This window comes from Corythoichthys intestinalis, chromosome 5, assembly GCF_030265065.1.
Source record: "Corythoichthys intestinalis isolate RoL2023-P3 chromosome 5, ASM3026506v1, whole genome shotgun sequence".
Lineage (NCBI taxonomy): Eukaryota > Metazoa > Chordata > Actinopteri > Syngnathiformes > Syngnathidae > Corythoichthys > Corythoichthys intestinalis.
The window spans coordinates 14,348,487-14,371,000 of NC_080399.1; positions in this window are offsets into that span (position 1 = coordinate 14,348,487).

The following is a 22,514-nucleotide window of genomic DNA, read 5'->3' on the forward strand; positions in this document are numbered from 1 at the left end:
ACGGAAAATTATTGTACCCATGTATAACGTGCACCCTAATTTTAGCACCAATTAATAGAAGAATACAATAAAACAGCTCGTGTACAGATACAGAAATGTCATTTTACTGACTGGTGAAACACAGTACAAGCATAGCACATTGGTAGTGTAAAACATTACCGTAAACTGACAATATGTACGGTAATAATATGATCTGACAACTTCTCCAACTTACCAGAATCCAGGAGAAAACAACAGATGTGACTTTTCTTTTAAAGGCTGTTGTATAACTCGCTCGTTTCATCATGATGAATAAATGTTTCTTCCATGGATTGATACGGTAAAATGAAAGTGAGAACGTAAGTCACAAATCCGTGAGAGCTCATCGCTATCAACAAGACAGTAACAATAGGAACTATTGTTATTTGGGTTTGAGTTTCCCGAGGGACAGATATAGTTGACGGACACAGGAAGTCTGTGTGCTAACGTTTGTTATGGTCCGAGTTGCGGATAAAATAAACTAGTAGCCCGCCATTGTTGATGTCAATAATTACTTACACAATGCTCATGGGTGCTGAAGCCTATAAAATCAGTCGCACCCAAGCGCCAGCAGAGGGCAGCAAAACTCCATAAAACACAACAAGTGAGTGTTTCACTGTACTGTCATTTAAATCTGTCTGAGCGGGGCATCTGCGTTAATTGCGTCAAATATTTTAACATGATTAATTTAAAAAATTAATTAACGCCCGTTAACGCGATAATTTTGACAGCCCTAATATATATATATATATATATATATATATATATATATATATATATATATATATATATATATATATATATATATATATATATATATAAAGACCGTTTTTTGTTTTTCTTAAAACACGGCCATGTTGTGTTGAAGAAACGTATGCGGCGATCCGTTGCCGACCATTACGGTACGTGACGTCATCATTTTGTTTCGGTTGTGGCGAGCTAGGGAAGGAGTCGGAGGCGGAGTGTCAAACAACGGAGCTAATCCGCGTTGCTTTATTGACATTTAGGCTGCAACAAAATACGGTAGCAATGTCTGTCTCACATGCAACCCGCGGAATATAACTATCTATCTATAACTATCAAACCCAAATAACAATAGTTCCTATTGTTACTGTCGTGTTGACAGCGATGAGCTCTCACAGGTTTCTGACTTATGTTCTCACTTTCATTTTACCGTTTCAATCCATGGAAGAAACCTTTATTCATCATGATGAAACGAGCGAGTTATACAGCAGCCTTTAAAAGAAAAGTCACATCTGTTTTGTTTTCTCCTGGATTCTGGTAAGTTGAAGAAGTTGTCGAAGTTGTCAGATCATATTATTACCGTACATATTGTCTGTTTACGGTAATGTTTTAAACTACAAATGTGCTATGCTTGTGCTGTGTTTCACCACTCAGTAAAATGACATTTCTGTATCTGTACACGAGCTGTTTTATTGTATTCTTCTATTTATTGGTGCTAAAATTAGGGTGCGCGTTATACACGGGTACAATAATTTTCCCTGGATTTTACAAGTAAATTTGGGGTGCGTGTTATACACTGGTGCGCCTTATATTCAAGAAATTACGGTATAAATTTCTTTTTTAACAGTGATTTGTTGTTGTTTTTTTGTTAAGCATTTGAGAATATTTGACTCTTGACTCTATACATTTAATGAGTGTCAATGCTCATTACTAGAGTTGTGTGGTAATGAGTTTTTAACTGATATCCCAATATTTGTCAACTCCAAAAGTCCGATACTGATACAGTATGTGCAGTCTTGGACTTAACATATTAATAAGTTTATAATTCATAGTTTTTCAACCATTTATTGTTCATTTGTCTTTTGCACCATGAATGCAAATGGTCTGCTCACATAACAAATATCAGGCATCTTAGTTTGGAGCAAGGGCGTAGGTTTAGTCTCAACATTGGTAGGGATAACAGGATAACCTGCATGTACACTTTTTGCTGGGGACGAGACATTCAAACCAGAGTACTCTCGTAAAGTTCTGATGTGTGATTTCATTTCAAAGATTTTTTTCATGTCAGTTAGCATTCATGTTAGTGTCCCTCTGAAGTGGACCCATTCTTGGATGGAATGGATTTTTTTTTTTTTTTTTTTTTTCTTAAAAGGGACTTGCACTCTGAATCCACCGTGTTGCATTACCATAATACAAACAATGATCCAAATGAGGAGCTGCTAGCTTGACTTCGTTGTTCCTTTTGGAGGCTGGCCTGACTGCAGTAGTTTTGCAGGTTAGCAAAACCACACGGTTTAATGTTATGCTAACTCTGATGCAAGTCGGACTTTTAGTAGCAAAATTAGTGGTGTTTCTTCCGCTTCCACAACATTGAAGTCTTTTTAAATGACTTACAGTGGCTGGTGCTGGCTGAAAAAAAACTTCTATTATCCCTCCTCTTCGAAAAGGTCTATGGACGCGGCTTGTTGTATTTCTGACGGGGCTGTGTGAGTGTGCGTCTATGTCTGTGTGGAAGGAGGAGGGGTGTGTGTCAAGTCATCAGACAATCAAACGTGCATTTGAGAGGGAAAAAAATTGATTAAAAAAATGGATTCATTCAAAATGGACACATTCAGCATGTAAAAAGGAGCAAATGTAATTGTGAACATAAATGAAAATAATTCACTTAATAATGGTAGGGTCCTCAACATATGGGAAGACAATATAAATTATCTATATATCTGAAGTCATTATATAATGCAAATAAGGTTGGTTACAAGTTGGTGAGGACATTTTGAGCATCCTGAAAAGTTGGTAGTGCTATGTCCCTACCATCCCAATCCAAACCTAAGCCCTTGGTTTGGCGACATCTAATGGTCAATATGCATAACTGCACGCTGGGCCAAGCTGTGACTGGCCCTTGTACAAAGGCATCCCAAAACTGATAAAGAAAAACCGGTGTCGATATAATTCAATAAAATTTTCAATTGCTTTTATCGGCCGACATTATCGGATACCCGATGATATCGGACAACTCTACTCATTACTTTAAATCAGGGGTATCCAAACTTTTTGCAAAGGAGGCCAGATTTGGTGTGGTAAAAATATGGGGAGGCGACCTTGGCTGACGTCCTTTACGTAGAACAATATATTTAAGCAAATCTTAGCAAGCCATTCTGTGTGTCACATTTGCTTTATTATTTTTTTAAATTCAGTCGATCATCGAACTGCGGCCTAGGGTGTCCTGGTGCCAAGTGCACATATGGACACCCCTATGTTTGAACATGGTGTTCGTTATAGACAAACCGTGACGAGCACAGAAGTCCAATAACAGAACACCACTCGGGTTCTGATCGGGGGGGCCGTTCCTCCCAATCACGCCCCTCCAGGTCTCACTGTCATTGCCCACTTGAGCGTTGAAGTCCCCCAGTAGAACGAGGGAGTCCCCAGAGGGGGCGCTCTCTAGCACACCCTCCAAGGACTCCAAAAAGGCTGGGTATTCTGAACTGCTGTTCGGTGCATAAGCGCAAACAACAGGTAGAACCCGTCCCCCCACCCGAAGGCGGAGGGAGGCTACCCTCTCGTCTACCGGGGTAAACCCCAACGTACAGGCGCCAAGCCGGGGGGCAATAAGTATGCCCACACCTGCCCGGCGCCTCTCACCATGGGCAACTCCAGAGTGGAAGAGAGTCCAACCCCTCTCGAGAGGATTGGTACCAGAACCCAAGCTGTGTGTGGAGGAGAGTCCGACTATATCTAGTCGGAACTTCTCTGCCTCACACACCAGCTCAGGCTCCTTGCCTGCCAGAGAGGTGACATTCCATGTCCCAAGAGTTAGCTTCAGCAGCTGGGGGTCGGACCGCCAAGGCCCCCGCCTTTGGCTGCCGCCCAACTCCCTACGCACCCGACCCCTTTGGCCCCTCCCACAGGTGGTGAGCCCATGGGAAGGGGAACCCACGTTGCCTTTTCGGGCTGAGCCCGGCCGGGCCCCATGGGGACAGGCCCGGCCACCAGACGCTTGCCTTCGAGCCCCACCTCCAGGCCTGGCTCCAGAGGGGGGCCCCGGTAACCCGCGTCCGGGCAAGGGAAACTGGGGTTCATTAATGTTGCTCATCATAAGGGGTCTTTTTGAGCCATACTTTGTCTGGCCTCTCACCTAGGACCTGTTTGCCATGGGTGACCCTACCAGGGGCTTGAAGCCCCAGACAACATAGCTCCTAGGATCATTGAGACACGCAAACCCCTCCACCACGATAAGGTGATGACTCATGGGGGGAATTTACCTCGAGGGTGCATGGGAGTTCGCCCAACCAGCCTACATGTGTTTTGTGGATTTGGAGAAGGCGTTCGACCGTGTGCCTAGGGGAATCCTGTGGAGGGTGCTCCGGGAGTACGGGGTACCGAGCCCCTTGGTAAGGGCTGTTCGGTCCCTGTACGACCGGTGTCAGAGTCTGGTCCGCATTGCTGGCAGTAAGTCGAATTCGTTCCCAGTGAGTGTTGGACTCCGCCAAGGCTGCCCTTTGTCACCGATTTTGTTCATAATTTTTATGGACAGAATTTCTAGGCGCAGCCGAAGCGTTGAGGGGGTCCGGTTTGGTGACCTCAGCATTGAATCTCTGCTTTTTGCAGATGATTTAGTGCTGTTGGCTTCATCAAGCCGTGACCTCCAACTCTCACTGGAGCGGTTCGCAGCTGAGTGTGAAGCGGTTGGGATGAAGATCAGCACCTCCAAATCCGAGACCATGGTCCTCAGTCGGAAAAGGGTGGAGTGCCCTCTCCGGGTCGGGGATGAGATCCTGCCCCAAGTGGAGGAGTTCAAGTATCTTGGGGTCTTGTTCACGAGTGACGGTAGGAGGGAGCGGGAGATCGACAGGCGAATCGGTGCGGCGTCTGCAGTAATGCGGACTCTGCACCGGTCCGTAGTGGTGAAGAAGGAGCTGAGCCGAAAGGCAAAGCTCTCGATTTACCAGTCGATCTACGTTCCTACCCTCACCTATGGTCAAGAGCTTTGGGTCGTGACCGAAAGAACAAGATCCAGGATACAAGCGGCCGAAATGAGTTTCCTCCGCAGGGTGTCCGGGCTCTCCCTTAGAGATAGGGTGAGAAGCTCGGTCATCCGGGAGGGACTCGGCGTCGAGCCGCTACTCCTCCGCATAGAGAGGAGCCAGCTGAGGTGGCTCGGGCATCTGGTTCGGATGCCTCCCGGACGCCTCACTGGAGAGGTGTTCCGGGCATGTCCCACCGGCGGGAGGCCCCGGGGACGACCCAGGACACGCTGGAGAGACTATGTCTCTCGGCTGGCCTGGGAACGCCTTGGGATCCCGCCGGAGGAGCTGGTTGAAGTGGCTGGGGAGAGGGAAGTCTGGGCTTCCCTGTTAAAGCTGCTGCCCCCGCGACCCGACCCCGGAACAAGCGGAAGATAATGGATGGATGGATGGATTTTTTAAAATTAATAATTTCAACAATCTCGCAACTAGCCTTTGTGGCGTTCTCTTTTGACTCTCGGGCTCTTGCGAAATACTGCTGCTGGGAAATTAAACTAGCTTCAAGTTGCTTCAATTTCTCTCTGCGTATCTTCCCTATAATTTTGTCGTACATGTCAGCGTGTCTTGTTTGGTATTATCGCCTCACATTGAACTTTTAAAAAACAGCTACTGTCTTTCCAAATGAGGCAGACCGAGTTGTTGCGTATTTTAGTGAAGAAACAGTCCAATTTCCACCTATCCTTGAAGCGTCGGCCGTTGTAGTCAACTTTCTTTTTTTTTTTTTGTTGATTGTCGTCATTTATAGAAAATTGGAAGTAAAAGGTCACACGGGGTAATGTTGGGTAACTTAGAGTGCTGCTGCCTTTTAGTGGGTAAATGAAGAGCAGCATTTAGTGTGTAAGCTACTTCATATGCTGGTAGCAGCACTGCTGACCAATTTATTAAGTCTGTGTGCGGGCCAGACGTAATTGATTTTATGACAGAGGCTGAGGGCCGGACGAAGTTTGACCGCGGACCGCATTTGGCCCCCGGGCCGGACTTTGGACATGTCTGCTTTAAATGTTTAAAAATGGGTGAAACAAACAGTAAAAATATTCTCTGATTCATGTCATCCTCGATTTTTATTGAGGACTAGAGAAATAGTATTCAAATTTTATTTTAGCAAGGAACATGAAGTCTGTGCACGTGCTTTACTTTTGCAGGCCACACAAAATGATGTAGTGGGTGTGCTTTAACAACTATGGCATAAATTAAGATAAATTTACCCACAAAACAGCCTGAAATCAACAGTCTATGTACAGAACAAACATAACCTACTTTTATTTTTCAACCCCCACTATGCACATTTTATGATTTCATAACATGAACTTTCCTCTGCATTAGTCTTCTATTAATGTATGCATTAATTCACATTAAACATGCAACAGTTCACCAATTTCATGTCGCTCCTGGACACCCATATACTGTATTGTTAAAAAAACAGATTCATTGTCAACATGTGAAGATTAATGGCTCCTGCTGACTTGGCTTTAATCAAGCTCCGAAGTCCGGAACGAGCAGCTAACTGCGCCGACAAAGGAAATATATTGCGGTTAAGTGCATAAGCATAAGGCCTGCAAATTCTTCATTATAATGAATCACTTTTCCCTCTGCAGCCAAAAGAAGAGCGACGGCAGTTCTGCAATTAAAGATGGAGGAAGCAAAGTAATTTGCTTTTTGCTGTGGAATGGTTAGCGTGGGTCCTTGACTAAATGCTGACTGGACATTATAGTTTAACATGAGCTCACTCAATGGGCCCTTTGGAAACATAAAAAAAAAAAGAAAAAGGAAAAAAAAAAACGTCCTTTTTTTTCCTATAGATGTTTTAGCCAAGTGGAGACGAAGGCGTTCCCTTGTTTAAAACCCATTCCGGGCTTTAACTGTAGTAAATGTTTTGATGGATGTTTATCATAAACTGGCTGATGTACCAAAAAGAGATAAGAATTATACTATGCATGATTATATTGACAGTGTTCCCGCGAATCCTTAAAAAGTCTTAAATTTCAAATCTGGATAATCAAAGTCTTAACACGTCTTAAATTTAATGGGAAATTGCAGTAAACAATGTGTTTAATGCCGTTGAAATCACTGGAGTGCGCTGTAAAACTTCTAATTGTGTGAATTTGTTTTATTAATGGTTGTGCACTAAATACAAGTGTTTGGGAGTAATATACTAGTCCTTCTCAAAAAAATTGCATCATGAGTTCATTGTATAAGTTCATTGTTCTATGTAATGTACTGATAAACATTAGACTTTCATATATTTTAGATTCATTACACACAACTGAAGTAGTTCAAGCCTTTTATTGTTTTAATATTGATGATTTTGGCAAAAAAGTCAAGACAATCCAAATATAACTCTCTAAAAAAAAAATTGCATATTTCATCCGACCAATACAAAAAAGTGTTTTTCAATACAAAAAAACAGTCAGCCTTCAATTAATTATATCAGCTATACACTCAATGCTTGGTCGGGAATCCTACTGCAGAAATGACTGCGTGGCATGGAGGCAAATAGCCTGTGGCACTGCTGAGGTGTTATGGAGGCTCAGGATGCTTCGATAGCGGCCTTAACCTTATCCACAGTGTTGGGTCTGGTGTCTCTTAACTTCCTCTTCACAATATCTCATAGATTCTCTATGGGGTTCAGGTCAGGAGAGTTGGCAGGCCAATCGAGCACAGTAATGCCATGGTCAGTAAACAATTTACCAGTGGTTTTGGCACTGTGAGCAGGTGCCAGGTCGTGCTGAAAAATGCAATCTTCAACTCCATAAAGCTTTTCAGCAGATGGAAGCATGAAGTGCTCCAAAATCTCCTGATAGCTAGCTGCATTGACCCTGCCGTTGATAAAAAACAGTAGACCAACACCAGCCTGGGAGTTTTTAAAAGCCTCAGGAATCTTTCGCAGGGGTTTGAGTTAATTCGTTGATTCAGACGATTAGGTTAGTAGCTTATGCACAGTATGTTGAATGTACTGTATATATCCGTCTTGTGTCTTATCTTTACATTCCAACAATAATTTACAGAAAAATATGGCATATTTTATAGATGGCTTGAATTGCGATTAATTACGATTAATTTTTAAGCTGTGATTAACTCGATTAAAAATTTTAATCGTTTGACAGCCCTAATTGTAATCCAATTAATTCGTTCCATGCCTGAAAATTTACACTAAATCCTTAATAAATGCTGCTGATACTATTGCAAATAGCAATTACATAGAGCAAAAGAAATAAATCATGAATAAAAATCATAATAATAATAGTAATAATAATAATAATACTTGTAATAATGTAACGAATGGGGTTCTAATGTGGCGGATGTGTTTTGCGTGGTGTACCTGAACGCACCGTGTGGCTGACTTGACAGAGTGAGGGAGGGAGGACTTTTTACTTTCACTATGTTCAGCTGGGGCGGACAATAGGCATGATGTGTTGCATAAATTCTGAAAAAAATGATTAAAAACCTGACAGAGCTGGTAATTTTATGGCGATGTTACCACAATAATAATTGTCAGCTTAACTTATAAAGACTGGTGAACGGAGGTCGGAGGACCGTTGAGATTCTATATTATTCTATCGTATTGTCAAGTCAGTTCACGGACGCGCTCACCATGCTCATATTTTTGCATCATTTCCAGCTTCATTTCACTGGAAAGCCTCCCTGTTTCCTTTTTTCGCCACCTGCACTAACATTCTTGGAACCCGTGGTGATTTCTCTCAAAGGAAAATCTGCTGTGCGTCAGTCTTGTGGAAAAACAAAGTAACTTTCGAGCATGTCATGGATTTCAATGCTGGGCTGATGCTACCAGAAATGATGCATTGAGTTGTATCTGTTGGCAGTTGTGTATTAAAACTTAAGTTGTATCAGATCGTTCTTGTGAATAAACATAACTGACATGTTTATCTGTCCATTGCACATTTACTCATCGATACACAGAAAGCTGTAACATAGAACTTTAGTATGCTTTACTAAAAATGCTTGAGGTATTGATTTTGGTATAAGAATGTCATGGCTACTTCATACATTTATGGCTGTAGCTTGTTAATCAAATTAAAGAAGAATTGGCGCCCTTTGCATTTTCTGACACTTGGAAGAAAAAGTTAGGGCATCCCTGATGTGAGGCGTTCAAAGTCCTTCTGTAAAAAGCACACAATCCCACATTCGATACTTCTCGTGGTCCACAATAAAATGTGGGTCACGCTGCCGGCGTCACGCCCAGGACGTCGTCAGGCTGCTTAGCTGATTAAAAGCGTGCGTTGCTAATTTCTTCGGTGGTGCGCTGGGAGACTGACAGTTTAACATTCATGAGGTTGCATAATTGGGAGCTGATTAAAAGAGTTTGGGGATTTTCGAGAAAAGACATCAACAAGAATCATCATTCTCGCTCATGAACCGACTGGTGAAGCCAATCAGCAGCTCGCTTATTCCATGCAAGTGTATCACGTGTCACTATCGCTACACTATAATATGTGCAAAATCCATGTCAAATTAGCTTAATTCCCTCATTGAAAAAACATGGTATACATAATGAGAAACAGAATCCTATGTCAAATAGTGAAATGTTTAGTCCATTAAGTTTTACTCTGTCATTCTGTTTCATACTATCGTTTAATAATAATTTAGATGTCGATATACTGTATGATACAAAGATTTCAAAGCCGACGTTAATGCATTTGCAGCCATTGACGGTCTCCAATCCATCAATCCATTTTGACTGGGAGGATAGCACCTTTTGTGGCATTGAAACATGAACATTAATTGCTAGTCCTTCCACATTAAATGCATTTTGACGTTTGTTTTTGTTGGTGGCAGCCAATGAGATGAATTAGTCTGGACTTTATAGTACATTTAGATAATCCATGCATTATAGCCTGAGGTGGGTTGTAACACATTACATTTGCTTACATTTCTCTGACTTGAGTAGCTTTTTGAGAAAAATGTACTTCTAAAAGTAGTTTTACCATGCCATACTGTTTACTTTTGAGTAGATTCGTGAGGAAGAAACGCTACTCTTACCCCGCTAATTTAGGCTACATAACAGTAAATACTTTTTTCATCTTTACATACTAGATTTTACTTTACAGTATTTTTGCCAGAGAAGCCCACAGCGGCTCTACAAGTTTCACCAATGAGACGTCACAACAATATTCACATACAGTGGGGCAAATGAGTATTTAGTCAACCACTAATTGTGCAAGTTCTCCCACTTGAAAATATTAGAGAGGCCTGTAATTGTCAACATGGGTAAACCTCAACCATGAGACACAGAATGTGGAAAAAAAAAAAAAAAAAAAAACAGAAAATCACATTCTTTGATCTTTAAATAATTTATTTGCAAATCATGGTGGAAAATAAGTATTTGGTCAATACCAAAGTTCATCTCAATACTTTGTTATGTACCCTTTGTTGGAAATAACGGAGGCCAAACGTTTTCTGTAATTCTTCACAAGCTTTTCACATGCTGTTGCTGGTATTTTGGCCCATTCCTCCATGCAGATCTCCTCTAGAGCAGTGATGTTTTGGGGCTGTCGTTGGGCAACACGGACTTTCAACTCCCTCCACAGATTTTCTATGGGGTTGAGATCTGGAGACTGGCTAGGCCACTCCAGGACTTGAAATGCTTCTTACGAAGGCACTCCTTTGTTGCCCTGGCTGTGTGTTTGGGATCATTGTCATGCTGAAAGACCCAGCCATGTCTCATCTTCAATGCCCTTGCTGATGGAAGGAGATTTTCACTCAAAATCTCTCGATACATGGCCCCATTCATTCTTTGCTTTACACAGATCAGTCGTCCTGGTCCCTTTGCAGAAAAACAGCCCCAAAGCATGATGTTTCTAACCCCATGCTTCACAGTGGGTATGGTGTCCTTCGGATGCAATTCAGTATTCTTTCTCCTCCAAACACGAGAACCTGTGTTTCTACGAAAAAGTTCTATTTTGGTTTCATCTGACCATAAAACATTCTCCCAGTCCTCTTCTGGATCATCCAAATGTTCTCTAGCGAACCACAGACGGGCCTGGACGTGTACTGGCTTCAGCAGAGGGACACGTCTGGCAGTGCAGGATTTGAGTCCCTGGCGGCGCATTGTGTTACTGATAGTAGCCTTTGTTACTGTGGTCCCAGCTCTCTGTAGGTCATTCACTAGGTCCCCCCGTGTGGTTCTGGGATTTTTTTCTCACTGTTCTTGTTATCATTTTGACGCCACGGGGTGAGATCTTGCATGGAGCCCCAGATCGATGGAGATGATCAGTGGTCTTGTATGTCTTCCATTTTCTAATAATTGCTCCCACAGTTGATTTCTTTACACCAGGTGTTTTACCTATTGCAGATTCAGTCTTCCCAGCCTGGTGCGGGTCTACAATTTTGTCTCTGGTGTCCTTCGACAGCTCTCTGGTCTTGGCCATAGTGGAGTTTGGAGTGTGACTGACTGAGGTTGTGGACAGTGATGAGTTAAAACAGGTGCCATTAATACAGATAACGAGTGGAGCCTCGTTAGACCTCGTTAGAAGAAGTTAGACCTCTTTGACAGCCAGAAATCTTGCTTGTTTGTAAGTGACCAAATACTTATTTTCCACTCTAATTTGGAAATAAATTCTTTAAAAATAAAACAATGTGACTTTCTTTTTTCCCCCTTATTCTGTCTCTCATGGTTGAGGTTTACCCATGTTGACAATGACAGGCCTCTCTAATCTTTTCAAGTAGGAGAACTTGCACAATTGGTGGTTAACTAAAATACTTATTTGCCCCGCTGTAGATAACAGTGGTGCATGCTGGTATTTCAAGGAGGGAAAGCTGAAAGTGTGTCTGCCTGCGAGGGCTTTGTGACAGTGGAGGGCCTTAGCGGCACCCGCTAAGTGACAGAAATCAGTATAAAATTGAAAAAGTTTTCCCGCGGATGTAAAACAACAAGATCACTGATTCATTCTATTTGTTGTCAATCAAAGAGGGATTCATCCTCAGACAGATAATCCAATCTTCATACAGAGAAGCAGAGGGGCTAGCCAAGCCCTGCCCACTGCCCACAGTCCTCCAGAGATGCACCCTGTTCGATGGGATGGGACAAACCCAGCCTTTAGCCAATGACTTGTCTCGTTTTGAAGGAGTGGAACAATGCACTCTCAACTCAGGAGATGCACAGCGTCATCACTGTTTGAAGGACAGTGAAGCTGCGCGAATGATCGAAAAGTTAGCCACGTCGTTATCAGTGATAAAGGAGCTGATTCTGAACAAAAGTTGAGCACGTCGAAGCACATATTTCGTCAACGACATGTACACACAACAGTATGCATTTGATCACTTATTTTTTTGACATTGTAGGGGAAGCTGAACTTCCCTTGCATTCTTCGAGCAATGACCTCTGATAGACAACAATTTTGTTCGTCATTAGGGCATGCACAAGTGAATACAGAATGAAATGGTATTGCATTTGACCCACACAGTGTTGAAAATAAAATAAAATACAGTAATATAAGTAAAATACAACCTCATTATACCAATCAGATGTAACAACACAGTCACATGACCACACACAAGCTTGCAGTGTGAATTCATATGATCACGTAAACTAGCACGGGATAAAAAGTCATTTCTGGAAAAAAAAAAAAAAAAAAAAAGATACGATAGTTTTTAATTTCATTGTAGGAAATATTTTCTCCACTATAGGGCACAAATGCTCTTTGGGCAGGTGATGTTTCATTTTTGTAGATTTTTCCAGTTGGAATTTGATGATTTTTATGTTTGTGTGATGTTTTTGGCCTAATATGGTTATAATAAATACTGTTCAAATAGATTAGGTTGTGCTGAGTAAAAAAAATATAACATTGTTTCCCAAAAAAACTGACATTGTAAGCAGTTACTCATTATTTGAATATTCTTTCACCAAATACTTTTCTACTTCTACATGGGTCAATTTTTTTGGATGAGTACTTTTACTTTAGTAATGTTATTCAGAAGTACCGCTAGTTCTTACTTGAGTAAAATTTTTGGCTACTCGACCCACTTATGAGTATAGCATTATTTTCAACTCTTAAGGGTTTTGTTTGTTTGTTTTTTCACGCAGTACGCCTTTTCTGTTTAAACATTTTGATCTATAAATTTAATATAATGATCTATACTGTATGATTATTCGGTGCATACTCCATTAGTTGCCTGTGGGCCACATCCTGCCCTCAAAACCTTTTGATCTGCAAAAAATGCTGCTCTCTTACCATTACTATGAATGAAAGTCATCTTAAATAAAATCATTCAAAATGCGGCCAGTCATTTTCTGTCATTGTAAAAAAAATAAATAAATAAGTGACCCTATTCATTTTTGTAGTTGAATATTGTAGTCCTATTGTATAATCATGTCCTCATTTGGACATATCCATTCCATATATGTCCAGAATTACATCCATGTGATGTCTGTGAAAGATAGATTTGTGTTGTTGTTGTTGTTGCTGTTGCCAAAGCTATTGTTTTTAGTGTGCGTTTATGAAATAGTTTTTTTCAGCCAACACTTAGATTTCTTGCCATGTATTCGGTTTGGACACCCTGTACGTGTGAATGGGCCCACAGGCGCACAGCAGAGAAGACATTGAAATGTCAACAGCCGCATTTTCACGTGTGAAAATATGACTGGCGACACGCAGCAGCTGTTCTTTGAACTGACATCTCCTGTGGCCGCCACGCCTTGCGACACGCCGTTGTTTGATAATCGAGAAAGAGCGAGAGGAAGTCAAACCATGTGCCAGTTGTCACTCTGGAAGGAATACTGAAACTGACTGTAGCTTCATTCAAACTCACTCGATCAGGGCCGTTCCTGACCAATTTGGTACCCTAGGCAAGATATTTGTTGGCGACCCCCCCTATTTTCACCACATATATTTAAACACTCACACTGAAAAAGCACATTATTTCTTTGTAATTTATTATATAAAAAAAAGACAACAACGAACAAGTGCAAAAATGAGGAAAAAAATGCTCTAATAACTCTAAAAACACCGATAAAAAACGCTTAAAAAAATACAAATAAATTACAATTGTTATTGGAATATGATTAACACCCACCCACCCACAAAAGCCTATATAAAGACACATAGAACACTTTAAAATGCAACTTTTTTTTCACCTTGACCTATAACCTTACTCACCTTGTCTTCACTGATGCAAAAGCATCTATTGCACTTTCATATGACAGTTGTTTTGGAAGGTGCACTTCATACTGGACTTGGTGGGCTTGGACTTGGTGCTGATGTGGATAAGTTCGCTGTAAAAGGTGGCCCAGGATGTACAGAAGTAGAAGGAAAATATATCAGAAGTGCATCTACAAAGAGAAGAAAGTGGAATGTTACATTATATTAGTCAAATAGCTGTTGATTGTGAAACCAGCATGACATAACCATAATAACGCCTAAATGGCATACCGCACGCATGCTATTTTTAGACTGTGACGTCGCATCGTAAAGCAGAAGTAAAGCCGAAGTGGGACATTATAGACCCACCCTCACATAGAAACAATGTAATTTGGTCCACTTTTCTCCGGTAATCTTTCAAAAACGAACATGCCGATCACGCATTGCTTTTTTGGAACTTGTAGAAACGTCTCTAGACATTACGACACATGAAGGATGTTTTCTTCATACATTTCCGGAAACCAAAAACTCGGGAGGAAAAAATGTGAAGACCGAATCAACTTGCGCGGATTTTAACACCAGCTCAGTGTATCCATTCACATTTCATATGCAGTAAACATTTTGTTGTGCCGTATTGCTTCTGTCTGACAATGAATGACCTGAAAAGAATTACAATGGTATCTGACTGCCACTGTTACCGTTATATATATATATATCTATATATATAGATATATATAGATAGATATATATATATAAACAACTTTAGTAAGGGGGAAGTGTAAATAAATTATAGAATTAAGATTTGTTATCAATGAAAAAATTAAAAGTGTTCGTTGGCTGTCACTGAGGAGCATTTGCGATCGCTACATAAACCTAACTAAATTACCCCCAGGAACAGTAAGAGACGTAGGACAACCAGAGGATATATAAGAAAGACAGGGCTGATGGTAAATGATAGATTGTTGAAACAGGAGAATGTCATTGTCAGTCGCGTCGATAAAAAAGCTAAGGCTATGCTTCGGTCAGCTCGTTTTTTTCGTCTTTTTCAGCCTTCGACACTCAAGCCATCTCTTTAACTGAACATTTTTATGTTCTTCCACATTTTTGCCAGTGAATTTGGCACCAGGCACCTCATTTTCGGAGAGAATTGGTAGGCTTAGCTCTGTAAACATCTCCTTCGTACACGATTTCCATTCATTTCCTATTAGGGACAACCGGTGGCTTGTCCCTACTTAGCAACAGTAGCTAATGTCATGAATATTAATGAACGGAAGTGACGTGTTGCTTGCGGTACGCCATTCTTGCAGTCTACTGTACCTGTCTACTGGATCCGGCCACTATCTTTGATGGGCGTAGTTAAAAGAAAATAATTTCTTGAAGCACTGCAACTACACAGGACTATCCAATAATAATGAATTAAAATAATATATGTTAGCAAAATAAAAATAATCATAATAATAAATTGAATATTTTTTTACATGAATGTGCTCGCCATTTTAATGAATTAATGACACATTTAATAACAAATGTTTGCATTTAAATCCGTGGCACTTTTAGTCCCCATTACCACAGAACTTTGAAATTATTAATTGCACATTCAATGGTGTATTTATTTAATTAACCTTGGCACTTTTAGGCAAGGCAAATTTATTTGAAAAGCACAATTTAACACAAGGTAAAAGTGGTTCACATCATATGAAAATAAACGAGAATTTTAGTCCCCCATACACTTTGTCCAAATTTCCCCAAAATGGGAGGGGGGGGGGGGTAAATTTAACTGAAAATAATCCACAACTGGCTGAATACTGAAAATATTTCCAAAACAACAGCCTGGCTAATGATACAGTGTAATTTTGCTTTAGGAGTAAGTCATATAAACTCTATGTAAATAACCGCTAGCTTGCAGTTGCGCTAAGTATACGTGCTTATGCTGTTGAAAAAATCATCACAACAAACCTGTCTTTCTTCACGTTTATGCTCTCTTCTTTCTTTTTCTTCTCTCTAAAATACGACCCGGTGGGCTTTTGTCTTTTCATGAAGTTGACTCGTCACCGTAACGTTGCTCAATTGCGGTGGCTAAAAATAGCATCTTCAGGTAGCTCGCTGGTCTGCTGGGTGGTGAGAATAGGGTCTGTGGTGAAATGAGCCCATCACAGGAAAAAGTGAAACGGGCAGAAGACACACTAGACAAATGATTTCATTATTATTTAAAGACTTATTACGAAAGGTTTTGTTGTTCTTTTGTTTTATATAATTTTTTGAATATTGCTAACATCAAATATTATTTGAATATTTTTCTTGACACCCTTATGGACGCTGCGGTGCCCCTAGGCATTTACCTAGCTCGCCTTATGGATGGCACGGGTCTGTACTCGATATACTATTTGGTGCACCCTTTGTACACTCACATTCATACAGTTATGAGTAATTTAGCATTCATTTAAGCTAACATGCATTTTTTCAAATGTGGCAGAAAGTAAAACACCTGAAGAAAATATTTTAACGCCAGACTGACTGAAATTCAATGGTTGAACGTTTCACCTCTGAAGCACCAGTCTGTGCTGCCCACAGTCTGTATACTGGAATATAAATATGCAGCATTGTACATATTGTAGAACAACATGAAGACAGCAATATGAGGTAAAAATTGCAACAAATTAAATAATAAAATGTACACCATCTTGAATTTATTTTTGAAAGACTTTAAAGTACACTCGTGTTTTTTGTTTTTTTCATTTCATTGTAAAATATGTGTGCTTTATCAATGTGTTTTGCTTTTAAAACATGCAGTAAAGCCTTCAAAATTGCTAGCAATCTTTTTGATGCTGGTTGGCATGCAGGAATGTGAAGTAAATTCACGTTATTTCAAATGTTTATTAAATTTTCAGGTGGTGTTTTCTTGTAACATTCTTAACATTCATGCAAGTTTAAAGGTGGCTCAACCTTTGTAAAATGATACTTGTCTTATTGCCGCGACACATGAGTGCGTATTGCTAAAAAAGTCTATTTCATTTTTGTATCTGATTGATTTATTGTTATACCGTAAGGATACTGTCTCATTACTTGTCCTTCCCTGTTGATATACACCTGTACTTTTAGTGGACAACGAGGCACTCTAAATCAGGAACACAATACTAACAAGAGTTTTGGGGGCTGGGCAATTCAGGCCATGTTTCAGTCACGTCCCAAATCATCAGGGAACCTAAAATGTTGAAAAACACTTTAACACTCCATAGTTGAGTACTACAAAGTCCGATGTCAGAAACAGAAGTATTGTCAGAAACAAAATGATTGCATTCAGTTTAAAAGGTCTTTTAAATAATACTTTTTTACATATACATTCTACTTTTAAAGTGCCTATGACAGCAAAAAGCATGTTATTTCATATTTCACGTGGTATTTTATGCTCCTGAATGAAATGGACCGCTTGGATGTGTGTGGAAGCGATCGATCTATTTATTCAATTTTTGAATCCCACGCCATGAAAATGAGTGACTTCCTGTTTTGAGGAAGAATGCAAACGTGAAGTCAGCCGGGTCACCATCTTCACAATACAGCCAGTAGTATCATATGCAGAGGGACTGCGGATTCAGCTGTATAATTATTTTATTTTTCGCATCACGCCAGTCCGATCTGCTCCAGGCTTTTGTTGCTGCACCAAGAAGAGGCGTGTGAGCCTTTTTGGGTTTCAAAAAGTTCACGTTCACTGCGAAGCATGGCCAAAACAAGTGTGACAACTGTGGGACCATTGGACCGATGAGGAAGTAAGTAGACTATGTGTTTTGTATTATAATATATAATATATTATATTTATATATATAAATAAGGAGGTGGCTTGCATTTTGTGGGTGACAATGCTCCCTATCCACCAAGAAGGCCACTCGGCCAACGACCAGCGACTTGTCACTCACCATGGTCTCTTCCACCCCCCGGTCCGGTACTTTCGTGTGCCGCCAGTAGACCACTATCCTCGGCTCGGGCAGCCACGTGCTCCTCTGACGTCGGCCGCTTTGTCCGGCGGTCATTTTCCAGCTGTGTCCCTGGCAACAAGCACTCCTGGCCACAGCAGGGGAACAATGAGCTGAAACTTGCTCATCGCCGAGGACTGGCCGATCGGTGAAGACAATCAACCCCACCGCTGTGCGTGACACAAGTCGGGGTACTTTTGTGTGATTTTTCATTTTCGTAAGGTGAGAATTAGACTTGGAAAAGCTGCTTGGTTTTGGTTAGCATATCGGCTAGCTATCACTCCTCCTGTTTTGTTGACACCCTTTCCTCCGTCTTCGAAGTCAGGGCAGGGAAATGACAAAAGCCGGACTAACTCCGGTGGCAAAAAATAGTGTTCGGGAGCGGAAGATGTCAGCAGTTTTGACCGATATTATCTAATCTAATCTAATCTAATCTATCTATCTATCTATCTATCTATCTATCTATCTATCTATCTATCTATCTATCTATCTATCTATCTATCTATCTATCTATCTATCTATCTATCTATCTATCTATCTATCTATCTATCTATCTATCTATCTATCTATCTATCTATCTATCTATCTATCTATCTATCTATCTATCTATCTATCTATCTATCTATCTATCTATCTATCTATCTATCTATCTATCTATCTATCCATCCATCCATCCATCCATCCATCCATCCATCCATCCATCCATCCATCCATCCATCCATCCATCCATCCATCCATCCATCCATCCATCCATCCATCCATCTATCTAATGCATTTTTAATATTTCATATTCCATTTAGCACAAGACTGTTATTTGTCAAGACCATACCATTTATTTAGCAATTGGGGGAAAATACTATGATAAAAATAATATCCTGTAAAAATATTGGACTAGAGAGATTAAAACAATCATGACATTTTGCTGCTCTCTGTCGCAGTTTCCTCGTTGTGAATCTTACCGCTCAGTGGGCTGAATTCTAAATCAGATCGTGATCCTGCCGACGTCATCATCCAGCTGGGGACGCAAGAGCGCTATAATGAAAGGTGGGGCTAAACGGCAGATTAAAAGACTAATTTCTCATCATCTGCACTTTTCCAAATTGTTGTATATAGTGAAGGAAAAGAGCCAATTTTTCCTTGTTACAGGTTGTTTTATTCTTACAACGAACAGGAGATGATGACACCAAATTCAGGAATAAAAAAAAAAAAAAAAAGAATTTATACTTAAAGACAGACAAACAGAAAAGACATGAAATCCGGTACCGGGACGAAGAAAGTGCTTCCAAACCTCCCAGTGCATAGCCTTTTTCCTCCCTTCTCACTTGGGAGGTTCTCTCCCTTCCGCCATCTTGCTAGCACCAGCAAATATTTTCCAAATGTACAACTATTCAATGGCATACACTGAACAAAGGACAAAGATCTTGTTTTATGATGGAGAATGCAATGTCCACATATGATTATGTGAATAAATGGAAATATAATCCAACAATAGTCGAATCGTCTCAAAATATGATTCTAATTCACATGATAATGCTAGTTAAGATTGTTTTTTAAACCTTTCTGTCCATTTTTTAAATTAAATGATACCCTATTACAAAAAGTGTTTTAGATTAACTAAGTTGATGTCATATTTGATGAATGTTTGGAATAAAACCATATTAGAGGGATATTTTACCAACAACATTGTGCTAATACACCAACTTGTCCACAACTTCTCCACCTTTGGCCTGTGCAACTTTAGCGCTTCATCTGTTTCAGCAAACAGGACGACAATGTTGCTTACCTACAGAAAGCCAACTCCATACTGAAGAAGGTTAATGATTACAGTGCACATATGCAGGAAAAAAAATGTCTGTCCCTCTGCTCACAATACTTGGAAGTAAAAAAATAAAGAAAACTTCATAAGGGAGAGCGTCCAATTAGCTAAAAAACCTCGTCAAGGTGCAGTTGTAGTGTTGACACAGGCCGTTTGTGCGGTGCCTCCACATGCAGGCCCTCTTAGGGTTCCAGGCTGTGGCTAATGAGGCTTAGCACTTATGTAGGCCAGCTCAGACTGGGCCTCAATGGACAGGGAGGAGAAAAAAAATGCTCACACATGATTAGTGTGGAAATCAAAGCTCATCCTGAGCACGCCTTCTTCTTGCCTCGCTATGTTTGTTTACAACATAGTGTGTCCATTCTAGTGTTTGTAGGATTGTCTGGACCTCATTGTCATATTTTGAAACAATGGGCTCCGGGGTACTTCCGAATTTAAGGATATCTATTAAAATTGTGGCTTGATATAGGAGTGCCTGTACAAGTGTGCTGTTACTTGACCATTTGTCTTGAGATGTAAACAAACTTTCAGATATATGGTAGCAACACACTTCACAGTATTCAACCACCATCAATTCACATTGGTTTCCTTGCAGGGAAGGACAATAATTGGTAGCAGTAATGCACCATTAAGCTGATTTCCAACAGCCAATAGACCCCATAGAGGAACAAGTAAGAAAAACACATTAGGTGAAGTTGTGTTTTGTGCTCACTTTTTCAGTGTTTGCAGTAATTGTAGACAGAAAATACGATTACTGAGAGTTTTTGTACTGTTTTGGAACTCTATAGTGTAGGATTCCTATAGATAAGTTTCCTGAGTGAAATATGTGTGGCAGCTTCTTGGAAAATGTCTGCTCCGAACTTTCGGTTTTGAAAGAACAATATGAGTTGCGTTGAAGTAAGCAGTGTATTGATAAAGTTAAAACTGCAAAATCAAACCAGAGGAACTCACGGAATCTCCAAAGATTCAGCACGACGTAAATCAGACTTCGAGAAGTTCTGTCTTGTAAGTGAACTCTTATCACTTCATTGGTCATTCGTGGACAAAATTATAACCTGTCAGCCTGTGCTGACGTGAGGTGTAGATTAATACGCCGGCCACTTGAGTGACCAAAATGAGGTGACATTACAAATAATATTACCTTTGCCGAATGCAGAAGGGCTGACACGGATTTTGTTGTTACAAGAAATACTACAAGGTATGTATATGTAAACAAAAACAGTTTGCCATTTTTTTTTTTTTTTTGCAGATACTGATACATTTGGACACCATGATTCCATTTCTTGTTTTATTCAAAACGTTTGGTGCATGTGCAAAACGGCAAAAAAATCACAATTTGAAAAATTATTAGAAAACTAGCATTCGAGAATGTGATATCAGGCAGCAGAGCTCCGGCGCCTCAATGCTGACAGCACTCCTGTAACGGGTCACATGACATTTTGGAGGGAAAATGACAAGCAGTACTCAATTTGGACATTTAGAGATGTACGTACTTCCCATGCGGTGTACTCACTTATGTTGCCAGGGGTTTGGATATTAATGGCTATATTTTGCGTTATTTTGAGGGGAAAATAAATGAACTCTATTTATAAGCTGCACACGGACTACTTTTCATTGTGTCAGAGTGTCATTTTGTCAGTGTTGTCCCATAAAAAGATATACTTAAATATCTGCAGAAATGCGAGGGGTGTACTCACTTTTGTGATACACTGTAGCAGTCCCTCATTTGGATGATTGTTTGCATTATGTGCATTATGGTAATGTACGGTATTAAAAAATAAAAACAAAAACAAAAAACGGGAAGTTATCCAAGAATGGGTCCACTTCAGGGGAACACTGACATGAACATGAACTGACATTAAAAAAAAATCTGTGAGATGAAATCAGACACTCGAATTTTATAAGAGCCGCAGATGTAGATTGGTCCTTGGATATGGCGGAAAACACAGACAAGACTGAAAAAGCAGTTTCTGCTCTTGCACTCCTCTTTAAAAAAAAAACTGCTGTATTTTAAGCCAAAACAACTGTTGTGTTTGATAAAACAAAATGTTTATATGCTGCCATAGCAGATTCATGGCGCATTAAGCCCCGAACTATTTTTAATTTGTCCGTTTTACCCTGAAAACCCCCGTTTACAGATGTCGCGCAACTGCTTTTGTTTCAACCCAGCCATAAAACGAAGGTAATTAATTATATTTATTATTCAAAATGTCTGTCGTTTTTAGTTTAGAATCATTAATTGATGTTTCATATTTCGTTTAAAAAAACAAACCACTTTTAAAAAATTATTCATTTACATATTTTAAACTTGTAAACAAATTATGTAACGATAAAAACAATGGCGTCTGTAAAAAAGTCATGGATATCTACCTCATAACTATGGCTTAATTGTATTTTTTTTTTATTACTGTTGCATTTTTCTTCGATATGTTAGATGATAAATAATCGATCCAAAAAAGAACATTTTTTTTTAATATGTTTAAAAGGGTAAGTATATGAAAAAGAAAATCTCGATTACTCCTTGATGTCTGCGATTTCTGCATTGCGATGTGGCCATTCACAGCTGTGTCTTGGCACTCAGTGATACATCCTACATGGAGTTTTTGGATCGAAACACGGTAAGGACGCG